Raw genomic sequence first — 13,702 nt, forward strand, 5'->3', positions numbered from 1 at the left:
GCACAGCAAGTTATATTACTGAGGGAGGGCTGCCTGCTGTGGTCACTCCGGGGGCCCAAGTGGTGTCTGAGTCTACTCCCTCAGAGAGAGCGAGAGAGAAGGGCGCTGTGGGGAGCCTGGAACCAGAGCATAGGTGAGACCTCCCGAACCTCCGAGTGAGGGGAAGCCTACCCACACCAGCGCTCCCTGAGCTTCCTTGCCCACCTGTGGAGCACGTGCCACATCTGCCGTCTGCCTCCTGCTGGGGGGCGTGCTTGGAGATCTCCACACATTCAGGCTCATTCAGCTCATTCATTTTAGTTTGGTTGCTTCTGGTTACAAGTAATGGAAACCCATAAAAAATGGAATTTTTGTCCATTTGCATTTATATAGGAGTAGGTATAGCTTTAGGTGAAACTTGGTCCAGGAGTCAAAAAAATAACACAGAGCTCTCCCCTCTCTCGTCTCTTCTTGGCTCAGCTTCCCAGTGTTAGCTTTATTTCAGAGAGACTTCTTACCACTCCCAGTACCCAGGGTTCCCAGAGCTTCTGAGGCTCCATTAAAGTCCAGCAGGAAAGAAGAAACTTCTCAGTCCCTGTTCCTATTAGAAGCCCTGAGGTTCATCCTGTTGGGGCTGGCTTGGTCACATGCCCCTTCCAAGCCAATCACAGTGGCTGGGGAATGGGATGCATTGATTGGTGTAGCCAGGTCACAAGATCTCCTCAGGGCTGGGGATGGAGTCAGCATACCCAGAACCTGTGGATTTTCAATAGAAATCCAGGACTGTGAGGAAGAAGGAAGGGGGATTGGATGCTCAGAGGGTGATCCACAAACAATCACCTCCTGTCTGCTGATGCTTATGTTAGTCATTTTGGAAGAGCACTTCACACCTTAAAGATGTTTATATGCCATACGGGTGGTAAAGGTATTTTTCCCTATGGTTGTTTGCCTTTTAAATTTATGTTTTTAAAAAACTATTCTTTTTAACTATGGTCATTTTCAAGCATACACAAAAGCAGAGTGAAAAGAATAATGAACGCCTCCCTGTACACATCATCCAGCTGCAGCCATTGTCTTATGTTGATTTTTGTCTTTCAGAAGTTTCACATTTGTACATAGTTCAATCTTGTTCTTTTCTACCGTGGCTCCTCCCAATATTTGTAGTTGTGTTTAGAGAGAAGTTAGATAAATATTCAGTTATATTTCTTCCTAGGTTTGCTTTTTTGAATATATGCTGTGAAGTGAGACTTTTAACAGGATTTTCCCCCAGGTATCCAATTTCCCCAGGTCTGTTTATTGAATCATCCATCCTGTTCTCACTGGTTTGTGAAGCATCCTTGATTTGATATTAAGTTCTCGCATGTACCAATATCTGTTTCCGGCTACATATACTGTTTTATTGACCTGTGTGTTCTTGCACTAATACCGACATTTTAAATTTTATAGATGTATAAATAAGTTTTCATATCCAGTATGTCTAGTTCCATCACTATGTTTCTTTTTTCAATATTTTCTTGCCCAACTTTATTCATTCTTCCATATGAAACTTAGACTCATTTTTCCACGTTCAAAAAAAATTCCCTTAGGATTTTGATTAGAGTTGGTTAAAGTTCTGTGTAAAGTTGGAAAAATGAACATTTTCTTCATAGTCAGTCTTCAAACGTAGAAATATGGCATATCTTCCCATTTATTCAGGTCTTGTAAGTCCTTCTGTAAAAATGCATAGTGTTATCTCCTGCGAGGGCCATTCTTGGGTTGTTTATGTATTTTGCTTTGTTTATGGATGAGAAATTTAAAACTTCTCATTTTATTTTCTTTATCCATTCTCTATGACTTTTTATTTTCATCAAGTTTGAGTCACTCTGAGGGGTTTAGACCATGCTTGCTAGGAACCCACCACCCAATCTACCAGAGATTATATTTGCTCTAAAAGTGAAGTTGCTTGAGCACTTATGTACAGAGGAAGGAGCATGAAATTTGACACCAAGACAAGCCTGAGCTCAAGTCCCTGCTCTGCCCTTTATCCAGCTGTGTGTCCTTGGGCAAATTTTCATTTTGCTTCTCCGAGTGTCATTTTCCTTATGTGCAAATGGATGTGGGTTGTTTTCTTCATTTTTCATCTATTTCCTTTTATTGTATTTGCTTCCAAACTTCTCTTTCTTCTCTAGGGTAAGCTAAGCTTTCTGGGAACAGAGGCTATTCCTCCTCCAGGGCTGCATGTGGGGAACATAATCAGGTAACAGTGGATGTTCAATACTGCCAGGCAGTACTGATTGAAGAGTCTAGCCCATGGACACCATTTTGGTTCATTCAAAATAGAAGATACTTTGAAATAACCTGGAGCCCTCACCTGGATTACGGTTCTTTAATAAAGCTTTGAAATATGGACAATAGTTAATGAGAGTAAAATAGTCAAGGTTTATTGAGTTCTTAGCGTGTGCCAGGCGCCAGGTGGTCGCAGTCCAGGTGTGATCTCGTGAGACTGCGCAGTACCCTGGTGAGGAAGGTGTGACCCCCATCTTAGCTCAGAGATCCTAAGAAGCCAAGATCATGCAGCCAGGGTGTGGTACAGCCAAGACTCAAACCAGCTCAGTGCCCTGAGCCTGCATACCCTATCATCTTCCTTATGACAATCGAGTAGTGTGTTAACAGTGCCTCAGGCCCTGGAGGTAGCTGGAAATACTGGTCTTGTCCCCTCCTTCCCTCTTTGATTGTTAGTTGACTTCTCTTTCTCCCTCCATTTTAAGCATCCCCAGAACAAGACTGTGATCAATACTTCTCGCCATGGTGTTAAACTCTTACCCATCAAGTCTTTGCCACCCCTTGCTTTCTTGACAAGAGTGGCAGTCTGGCGTGGCCTTGAAGGACTGCTGGGTGGTTGAAAGGGGTATGGAGTATGAAGGGGGCACAGAGAATGGAGACAGAGGACTCAAAGCCTGGCAGGATGACAATGGGGAAAGAGCTCTGGATGTATTTGTGCACGGGTGTGTGGGTGCATGTGAGAGAGAATGTAGGCATGTGGGAGTATGTGGTTATGTGCATAAGTCTGCATGCATGTTTGACTACATATGGGTATTAGTTTAAGCACATGTGTGCACATGGTTATGTTTATCTCTGTGCCTGGGTGTATGCACGGGTGTGAGTATATGACTACATATAGGTGGGTATGCATGTTTGTGTATGTGTGTGCAGTTGCCATTTGTGTACATTTATGTGTGCATATGTGGGAGAGGATGTGTGTGAGTGTATCTTTGTGTGTGTAGGATTCTGTGGGTATGTGTGCGTGGGTGGATGTCTATATGTGTGTGCTGTTGCCATTTGTGTACATTTATGTGTGCATATGTGGGAGAGGATGTGTGTGAGTGTATCTTTGTGTGTGTAGGATTCTGTGGGTATGTGTGCGTGGGTGGATGTCTATATGTGTGTGCGTATAGTTGTGTATGTATGTGTGTGTGGGTATGTACATGTGTGAGTGTATGTATAGTAGGGCCCTGGCCTGCAGAGCTGGCTGCCTTTCCTTCACTCAGGACAGATGGTCCAGCAAATGAGGCCCTCTCTGCCACCTGCCTGCATGCCCCCCTCAGGGCCTTGCTTCCTCCCTCCAGTCCTGCTGCTGCCCTGTGGCTTCTTCTTCCCTCCCTCGCCCCCTCCCTGACATTTGTACCTTTTTGGCTTGTGTGTGGGGAAGGTGGGGTTAGGACAGAGCTGACAGGCAAGGCTGGCCTGGCCTGAGCCCACTGTGGCAGGGCCAGGAGGCAGGCAGGGCTGGGAGTGTGTGTGTGTGTGTGTGTGTGTGTGTGTGTGTGTGTGTGTGGTTACCATGGCAGGGAGGCAAAGCCCAGGCAGCCCTCGCCAGCGCCTGGCCTCATCCGCAGGGTGGGCAGGCAGCCCAGGGTACAAGAGCCTGTGCTTTGCAGACAAAAATGCCAGATGGTGGGGGATTTGGGGGGGCCCTCCATGGCCTGGCTGCCAAGGGCAGGGAGGTTTTCTGGGGCTCTGGAGAATGAGCTGGGGAGTTGCTTGTGTGCTGCTGTGAGTTTTGTGTGTGTGTGTGTGTGTGTGTGTGTGCGCGCGTGTGTGTGTGTAGGCTTGTTTTCACATGTTTCAGAATATATTTCCCTTTTGGATTTCTATCAGTTTGCTAAAGAATTTAATCATTAAGCTTTAGTTTTTTTGGTATAAGGAGAGTACACGTTCCTGCAAGGAAGTCAAAACATCTTTTTCAAACAGAAAATATTTATTGACAAGCTATAAACGCGGCTCCAAATAAGACAGACATCTAGATTGGGTGTTTCAGTTGTGAGTGAGCCATAGGCGCGTGGCGAGTGGCTGGGTTCTGTTCATGTTATGAATGGGTTTTGCCTCCTGCTGGTTGGTTTTCTAACTCTCTCTTTAGTGCAAGGAGTTTTCCTGAGTGGATCCACTCATTCCCGACGATGTGCTCTACCTTGTCCTGTTGGGAAATGCAGAGCTTGCCCAGGTGTGGGTTCAGACAGGTGTAGGGACGGCTCTGCCCCTCCACCCTGCACTAACACGGCATCTACGTGGAGACCACCCCAGCTCACTGGTCTCACTAGGATGGCCACACGTGAGTGACACAACCGTGGGTAGAGACAAGAGGCTTTTGTTTCTTATTGGAAAAGGGAAACAATGAGGAGAAGGATGATTTTTTTATGAGTGAAGTGTTTCCTGGCCCTCACACAACCCAAACGCTAATGTCTGCGCCGGAGGGCGGTGCCCTGGGAACAATGGGTGGACTATGGAGCTTACCTTGGAAACAGGTCTTCCCAGCCTCAAAGAAATGGCCAGCTCCCTGACTCTGACCTCCGTTCCCTTCTCACCAAGCTTAGAAACCCTCCATGGATTCATGCTGAATAAAGTCCAGATTCCTTAACAGGGCACTGCAGGCAGTAAGCATAGCCACCTCCCCAGGGCACCCCCTTTTTGTGGTTCATCTCTCGCTACAACTTTTGTATCTTGCTGCAGGCTCTAAATGCCATTTGCTTTTTATTTTTTAATTTTATTTATTTATTTATTTATTTATTTATGGCTGTGTTGGGTCTTCGTTTCTGTGCGAGGGCTTTCTCCAGTTGTGGCAAGTGGGGGCCACTCTTCATCGCGGTGCGCAGGCCTCTCACTATCGCGGCCTCTCTTGTTGCAGAGCACAGGCTCCAGATGCGCAGGCTCAGCAATTGTGGCCCACGGGCCCAGTCGCTCCACGGCATGTGGGATCCTCCCAGACCAGGGCTCGAACCCATGTCCCCTGCATTGGCAGACAGATTCTCAACCACTGTGCCACCAGGGAAGCCCCTGCTTTTTATTTTTAAGCATAAAAATATTTATTAACAAGTTATAAAAGCAGTACCAAATACAAGGAAAAACAGGCGATCACTCGTGATCCTGCTCTGCCCAAGACTCCCTTCCTGCTCCCTTTCCTGCCCAGATCCCACCCTCCTTCCAGGTTCAGCTAGTTGACAATTCCTCCTTTCCTTCTCTGTGCTCCTATGACGTGTCTCAAACGAGAAAAATCTCATGTGACTCCTGTATGAAGTGACTGCTCTCTTTCCTTGATGTCAAGGGACTGTATTTCATCCTGGCACCTAGCACAGCTGCTGGCACCTAGGAGGTGCTCTGTTGGCTGAATGAATAAACAAAAATGCAAGTACTGGCTTCCTTTTGAAACTTGTACCACTAAGCTCAAATATTATGATTCTGACCTTGGAAACAAACGCTGATCTACTCATATCATCATCCTCATTATTGTTATTGGTTTGTGTGTGTGTCTGTGGGTGTGTGTAACTGCATGTGTGATGACACTGGTCCATTCAGTGGACATGAGGTCTACATGGAAACAGAGCATTTACAAGTTTCACTCAGGAAATAAGAGAGAATGAACCAGAAATTGTTAGCCAACCACCCAACAGCCACAGTTTCATCTTCTGGAACTTTCTATCTTGAGCATAGCCTTCATCAGCATCATCTTACTTATGGACTCTCCCTCACCATGATTATTATCAGCCTCTCTTTCACCTTCCAGCACTGTCCTAGTTGAATACATTTATATCCTAGTGGGAAAGACAGGCCAATGATTCTGGGCCGAGCATGTACTGGGTGCTGAGGATACAGGGATGAAAGAAACAGGACCCCTCCAACAAGGAACTCACATCCTAAAGGGAAAGATGTGTATAGATAGTGCCAAAGCTTTGCTAATACTTCAGTAGAAATAGGAACAGATTTGCTTCTGAAGCATAGGGGAGAGAGCCCTTCACACCAGAAAACTCCTACTCATCCTTTAAGGTCAGGCTCATATGCCCCCTACTCTAGAAAGCCTTCCTGTCCAGAAATGTAGGAGATCAGATGTAGAATTCAGCCTCTTCCCCTATACCCCTCCCACCCCTGCTACATCACACACAGACACACAGACACACAGACAGACACACCATTCTCTCAAGGTATTTGTGTGGGCAGAAGCCTTCATTGAAGGGTTATGAAGCAGTGATTTATATTGCAAAAACACAGACAACTTAAGATTTAAGATTAGGTGTTTCTTTCTTTTATTTACTGTCCCTTGACTGTTTCCATGACTTGGCTTCTAGCCTTCCATTGTGTTACCTGATCCTCTTCCCTCTTTGTTCACTCTTTCTCTCTCTCTGGATCAACACCCCAACCTTCTTCATTTCTTGGGAAGAATGAATGCTCTGTCCACAGCTGATAGCCCCTGGGGTGTGCCTGGCTGGCCTTATGGTGGTTCATGGTGGTTCATGGTGGGCGTCTGCCCTGATTGGTCGGTGCTCATGCCATACTTTGTTGTTAGCTCTTTTGAATGTTGCCCTGGCTTAGCTCCAGACTCAGCTCTGGGACCTCCACTACACATCAAGGACTTGGCTCGGAAAAACCTGCCTGTTGGGGCCCCTCCTCTGTCTGCCCGTTGAGGGAGGTGGGTCTCTTGTGTTTTGTTAGGTGCGGGTGTATTGAGTTTGAGAAGCCCCTAGAACCTACATCGACCTACTTCCCCTCACCCAACTACTCCCAGGAGTAATCTGCCCACAGTGCTGAAAGGTGACACCCTCCCTCTGGAACCACACTCACAGCTGCTGAACGAAGTAGCTGGGAGCAAGTGTAGGGGTAGCTCAGACAGTGTAGGGGTAAGGGGAGCACCACAAATCTTCCCATGGAAAATAAAAAGGTCAAACAGTATTAATTCATCTGTACAACTCACTGGGCTTAAAAAGCACAGCCTGAAATGTCTTTCTGATTGAGAGACGATGCTTCATTAATCTTGGCTCTCTTATTTAAGAGTGTGGAGAATGGAGACTAATGGCTGACATTTCAGTCTCATGGGTGGGATGCAGACCTACAGATACTGGGCTGTAATTGCAGAGAAATCACGAGAAGAGGAGTGAGCGGGCCAGAGGGGGACTCAGTGTCCTGATGGATGGTGGTGGTCGGGGGTGGGTGTGTGGGTGGAGTCCCTTGTTGGATATATTACCTATTAGTTCAGTATCCTAGATCATTCCGGAGACAGTCCTCCAGGTCCTCAGTGCGAGAGCTGTAGCCTGGGAGTCAAGAGTCCTGGGTATGAGTCTGGTTCCTCCACTTCCTGACTGGGTGACTGAAACAGGTTGGTGCCCCTCGCTGTAAAATGCAGGGAGAGATGATTTCTCAGTTCCCACTCAGTGTTAGGATGCTTGACTCTTTACTGAGTGCCTGTGACAGATACCACTTGGGCTAGGCATTGTAGCCTAGGGTTTAAGGCAATGCCTCTGCCTGTGTGGGGTAGCCATATCTGCTCATGAGATCAAATGCGCAAAGAGACTTACACAAATAAGGTGTCAGGAGGTTAATATACCAAAGGAGTGTCACACTGAGGTAGTACTCTAATAGGGAAGGAGGCAGACCTCTTGCAGTTGGGTGTGGGAAGGATCGTAAAAGGCTTCCTGGAAGAAGAGGGCCTTATGGCACAGGCCAAGCTCTGGTAGGCAGAGAGGACACAGGTGAAAAGATTCTACTTCCAAATATCAGGCATTTATCTTGGGGCCCAAGGAGAACCATGTATTTTCTGTAGATTTCTGGGATGAGGGAAGAGAAAGGACTGGCCATGGCCTGATCATAGAGAAGTCACCCCCAGTGGCCTTTGAGCCATACCACACCTTGCTTCACACTGCCCAGGATTCCACCATCAGGCAACCATTCCTGGGGACATAAAAGATTTTCCTTGGTTGCTTACCCATGTAGTGACTTTGGACCAGCAGGATGGCTATTCTGAACCTTGTTTCCACATCGGTAAAATGAGGATAATAGCATAGGTAGGTATGTAGGTAGATAGTTGGGATTATATGATTTAATACATATAAAGTGTTTAGCACAGTGTCTGGCATGGGATAAGAGCTCAGAAACATTAGCTGCTATCATATGGCTGTCTTAATGACATCATTCCTGAGTACTTACTGTCCCCAGGCACCGTGCATTACATTCTAGTAATAACTAACACATTGTAATAATAATTCTATGTGGGAAGTATTGTTATCATTCCTTTTAGAGAAACCTGAGGCACAGAGACATTAAGTAACTTCCTCAAGGCCACACAGGTGTTAAGTAGTAGAGGTACAATTTGACTCCGGGCACCTATGCTCTTAACCACCCTGCTACCACCTCTCTTGGAATAAGTATTGTTATTTGGTTTTCAAAAATCAGGCTGGAGGTCCAGCCGGCCAGTGGGAGGAGAGGGGTGAGTAGAGGGGGCACTCTAAAATAGTTTCCCTGTTTCCAGCCAACCTAAGGAACCCAGGAGGAGATGGTGACTCCTGGGGGTAGGGATATGATAAGCCTGCATATAGTAGCAGGAGCTTACTATATGGGTGTGTGGTCAGGCGGGGATGGTCCAGACTAGGACCCAGGTCAGGGGGCAGGGTCTCAGAAATTGGGTTGAATGTGCTGAAGGATGAACTGGGAGCAGATCAGAGGCAAACTTGTCTCATGTCTGTGAGGATTCATCTGTCCAGCTTTTGGGAGGTGGTGAGCAAATATGACTCTTTGGTCATTATAAGGTTATTGCCTCAGACTTGTAGAGCGGCCCACCCCTTGGAGAGCTCCTAGCTTGATATTTCCATGGACGCTTCCACAGAACACGAGTCCTGGGAACTGTTCTCCTCAGAGTTTTGTGACTGAATCAGCCTTGGGAACTGCAGCTCTCTCCCCCATAGTAGCTGCTGTCAGGGCCCCAAAAGTCTCTCCCAGGTTCTGCCAAGCCAGGGCACTGGGCTGGACTTCCAGCTGCCAGCATCTGCAGCCCTGTCTAAGGTCTTTCTTCTTGTGCCTGGGAAACAAGAGGAAGTACTGGACATTTAATGGCAATTAATGACACCCCTCCCCAGCCCAGCAGGAGCAGCCCTGAACCAATGACTGGCCACAGTTGATGTGTAAATACCCCAGCTCCCTTGCTCTTGGTGGGATAACTCTGAGGCATTTGTCCCACACCATCTCCCAGAGATCCCCAGTGGGATGAAGCCCCTGTTGCCCATGGAGGTAACTTGCTTGGTAACTCCTCCTTCATGGCTGCCTTCCTTTCTCTGTCTGTCTTTATTTCCCTGCCAGGGTTCCCTGGGATCACCTCCCAAACAAACTGCTTGCACTCAAATCCTGGTATATTCAGCTTGCTTCTGGGGGAACCCAAGCCAAGATAGCTGCTCTGGGAGATTGCTACAGCATATTAAAGCATTCAAGGGTCTGAGAAATCTTGCAGTGAGACCTATCCAACTTAAACACAGTGTTTCCCAAACTTGTTTGACCAGAGAATTCTTTTTTTACCCAGCACCCAGTAACCTCCCATGGAACACTGCTCTGCAGCACACACTATGGGAAATCAGGATCTAACCCTACCTGGCAGCTTATAGCTGAGTTATCTGAGGCCCAAAGAGGGAAGTGAGTAGCTGAGCCTGTTGTTGGCAGAGCTGGGGTTCGGACTCATGCCCCCTCCTCTCTTGGTGCAGGTGCATTTTCTAACTGCCATACTTCCCTCCTCATCTGTGATATGCAGAAAATAGTATTTCCTCCATAAGAGCTAGCGTAACATGTGTGAAAATCCTGAGTGAGCTGAAGAGGATTATACAAATCTGCGGAATGATTATTCTGAGGGTGGAAGTGGGGTGGGGGTGCCTAGATATAAGAACCAGGTTAGTTCAGCGTCTTGGGGCATCTGAGTCGTTCCTGGAGGAGACAAGGTGACTGGGATTCTTTCATACCCACCAAGTTTCCCACAAGGGCACTCCCCCACACTCCAGCCCATCAAACCCAGAGCTGATCTGAAACATTAGCTTAGAGAAAAGTCAGAAAATGGCTTGGAGAGGGCCAGCATCCATCTTGGAATGCACTTATCTCATTTTCACAGTCACCGGAGACAGCCAGGGAGGAGAACCAGATGTTCAAGCATCTCTTTCTTGCTCTCGCTCACTTGCTCGCTCGCTCTATCTTTTCTGTAAATTGAATTTAAAGGGCCTGTTTCTTAGCAACAGCAGCAGTCAGTGATTACAGAGTCCTCCTCGGCCATTTCAACGCCCAAGGTTTTCAGGAGGCAAATGAACCTGTCAGTACAGGCTGGGGATTGGGGACAGATAGCAGGGCCACAGTGGAAGCCAGCACATCCAGTGCTGTGTTTAGAGGGGTTCCCAGAGGACCCAAGGTGAGGGCAGGAGGGCCTGCAGAACCCTCTGTGGCTCCCAAGTACACGTGGCATATGATGCTGGCTGGTCGTCCCTGGGCTGGAGGGCTGAATGTGGCTGCTCCAGCTCTGTACATGGTGTGCCTTTGTAAAAAGAGCTCTAGATGAAATCTCAGGAAACTCAGGCAACATTGTTGAGTTACCTTGGGCAAGCCATTGAATTTTTCTGAGCCTTGGCTTCTGCACCTGTCAGATAGGTAGTAACACCCACCTTGCCAAGCTGAGGGATAAAAGAGATCAGAGCACGCAGATGTCCAGAAGGCATGAGGAATGATGACAATGTCAGGGGTTAGGAACCTTTCCTTCTTTGGCCTCTAATGCCCTTCCGCCTGTCCCTGGAGAAAGCAAACTAGATTCGGGAAGCTGTGAGAAAACCTCCCCTCCTCCCCAAAGCCTTGAGGATGTCTCCAGGCTTGTGGACATGAAAATTGTGGGGTAGGAGGAGGTCCTGTCTGGGGCAGGGGAGGAGAAGGCCTCTTGGTACAGTCCTGATGATCAGAGCAATGAAGGACCTTTGGGGCCCCTTTGCTTATTTCGTACCTTCCTAGTCCTTGTAGGCACTTGCATTTGAGATCTTTGTTTTACTGGCAACCCGTTGAACATCTGTAAGATGGGGATGTTAATAAAATCTATCTAAAAGAATTATTATTATTTTTCTTTTAATCAACTTTAGTGATGGATAATTTACATATAATAAAATAGACCTATTTTAAGTGTACAGATTGATGAGATTTGACAAATGTAACCCATGTGACCACCACCCACATAACCACCAGCATAATCAAAGTCTAGAACATTTTCATCACCCCAGAGTTTCCTTGTGCCCCCTTTGCAGTCAATCCCCTCCTCCCACCCCCAGCCCCAGGCAAGCACTGATTTGCTTTGCCATTATAAATCAATTTTTTAGGAAAGAATTATTATTAAGATGAAATAATGCAATGCATGTAAAGTGCCCAGCACATGGCAGGGGTTCAAAAATATTGGTTTTTGTCCCCCTAAAGCTTTCAAAACTTGGAGTCATTTGTATCAGTGGGTCAGTCATAGGAACCGAGAATGGTTTTTTTCTAGAGGACATTTGTTTAAGCATGAATTCCTTCTGCCATTCATTCATTCAGGTACTACTGTGCCAGAGTTCGGCCTCAAAAAATCAAGATGAAGTTCAGGTTCAAATCAGGTTCAAGGCTTGGCTGCTTATGATGTGGGTGACATTGGCCAAGCATTTGACTTCTGAGCTGCCCCAGTTCCATTCATTCATGCATGCATTTATTTTTTGCTAGGCATAATGATACTGGGTGATGAGGCTTCAATGATGCATAAGACACAGACAAAAGAAAGTCTTGGTCTTGTTTCCTAGAAGCAGAGCCTGAAACAGTGGTTCAGGTCCATGTGATTTATTAGGGAGTGTTCTTAGGAAATACTTTAATGGAGGGAGTGAAAAAGTTGAGGTCAAATCTTCTCTAGGTCTGATCCACAAGGTGGTGATGGGGCCCTGAAGTGTAAACCGTACTGCAAAGTGTCCCCGCTTCAGGCAAGAGGAGCAACCTTTTATACTCCTGATCCAATCAGGCTTTGGCTATGGACTGCATTCTGGGGTTGTGTAATCTCTGGGCAAAGCAGCTCCCACCAGCCAAGGACAATTCTATGGAGAAGGGGGGCAGCTGTGACTGTTAGTAGCTAACATTCACAGCAGTTGGGAGATGGGTATCCTGGCCAGGTAAAGGGCATCTGTGCTGGGCACTGACAATGTCTACCACAGCCCACCACTTGCACCACTTAGATCCTCTTGATTCTCACATTCAGTACAGTCCACCTGGTCCCAGCTTCTCTAGAATTCTATGGTCACAATTCCTGGGGAAACTTATAAGAGGAGGGTTAGTGGGACAAGCTACAGTCCCTATTGCTGTAGCTGGTCTCAAGGCCACAATTGGTCATCATTATCTTCCTCCTCTTCTATCTACGTTAGCTTTTTCTTATCTTGGCTAGCACTTTTGCTTGTCTGGGTGGCTTGCCAGGTGGGGTGACCCAGTCACTCTTCTCTAAGGGGTCTGAGCACCTGGTTACCATGCCTTCCTCAGGCTGTGGTTGGTATACCTGCTACTTATAGATAACAGTAGGCATGGAAATGCCAAGAGACAATCCAGTGGATCACGTGAGTTCCAAGCACATTTCTCCATGCTCCCATTATATGGAAGCAAGCCACACTTCCTTATGATGATCAGGGCCAGCGACCCCAGACAGTATAGAAACTCTTCCTGTGCCTGCTGATCTAGTAACCCAGGAAACAGTGATAGTAGCTAGATCAACCTGGGTGAGAAGAAGCCTATGCTGTTGCATTCATACATAACTCAGTCTGTGCCACCATGGTTACTTTGTTTACGAGCACGTTGTACAAACTGCTGGTGGTCAAGAACCGAGGCTAGCTAACATTGCCTGGCTAAGTCATCCTGTCTCGTCCTTCACAGGGGCTGATCCCTGGTGTGTGTTAACATATGACACAAGGATCTTCACACCTTGTGTCCACTCCGATAAGCCCATTCACTTGCCTCTACCTCAGACTTCCTTGTCCCTGAACTTCAATCTTGTTCCTTCCAGACTCCTGACTAACAAGCCATGCTGTTCAACATTTCCCATCAGTCTACATAGGTCCTTACCTCAGACCACTTCTTTGTCCACACAAAGTGGATGACCAGATGCCCTGCCTGAAGCTTTGTGCATTGGGAGGATCTCTCCTCACTATTGTCTGTTAGGGTCCCCTGAGTGGGTCTGTAGTGCAACAGTGTCCATTTTCTGCTTGTACCAACATCTATGAACCAAACTTGGGCTCCTTATTCCTCCATCACCTGGCCTTTGGGAACCTCTCATAGGACCATAAGTGTGAGCTGAGGGAGAGACATTGGTGCAAATATGTTTGGTGACATGGAGTATGGGCCTCCTGTTTGTTCAGTTACTTCTGTCCTTGGCCCTGTTTGAACCTGATCCTGGATGTACCACTTCCAACTTCTGATG

General features: G+C 47.0%; 1 protein-coding gene across 3 annotated transcripts in view; it reads left to right on the forward strand.

Annotated features, from left to right (window-relative positions):
• RPS24 (ribosomal protein S24) overlaps positions 1-13,702 on the forward strand; it is a 346,544-nt gene that overhangs the window by 81,072 nt on the left and 251,770 nt on the right. Inside the window, exon 6 of one of the 3 annotated variants that reach the window (XM_082408821.1) lies at positions 1,193-2,372. The exons of 1 other annotated variant lie outside the window; for it this stretch is intronic. The gene's annotated coding sequence lies outside the window, so the exon portion shown is untranslated. Of the gene's footprint in view, positions 1-1,192; positions 2,373-13,702 lie in introns of those variants that run through there. One more of the 3 variants, XM_082408820.1, reaches the window with a different exon arrangement.

Source organism: Balaenoptera borealis (genome assembly GCF_965194805.1).
Source record: "Balaenoptera borealis genome assembly, chromosome: 10".
Lineage (NCBI taxonomy): Eukaryota > Metazoa > Chordata > Mammalia > Artiodactyla > Balaenopteridae > Balaenoptera > Balaenoptera borealis.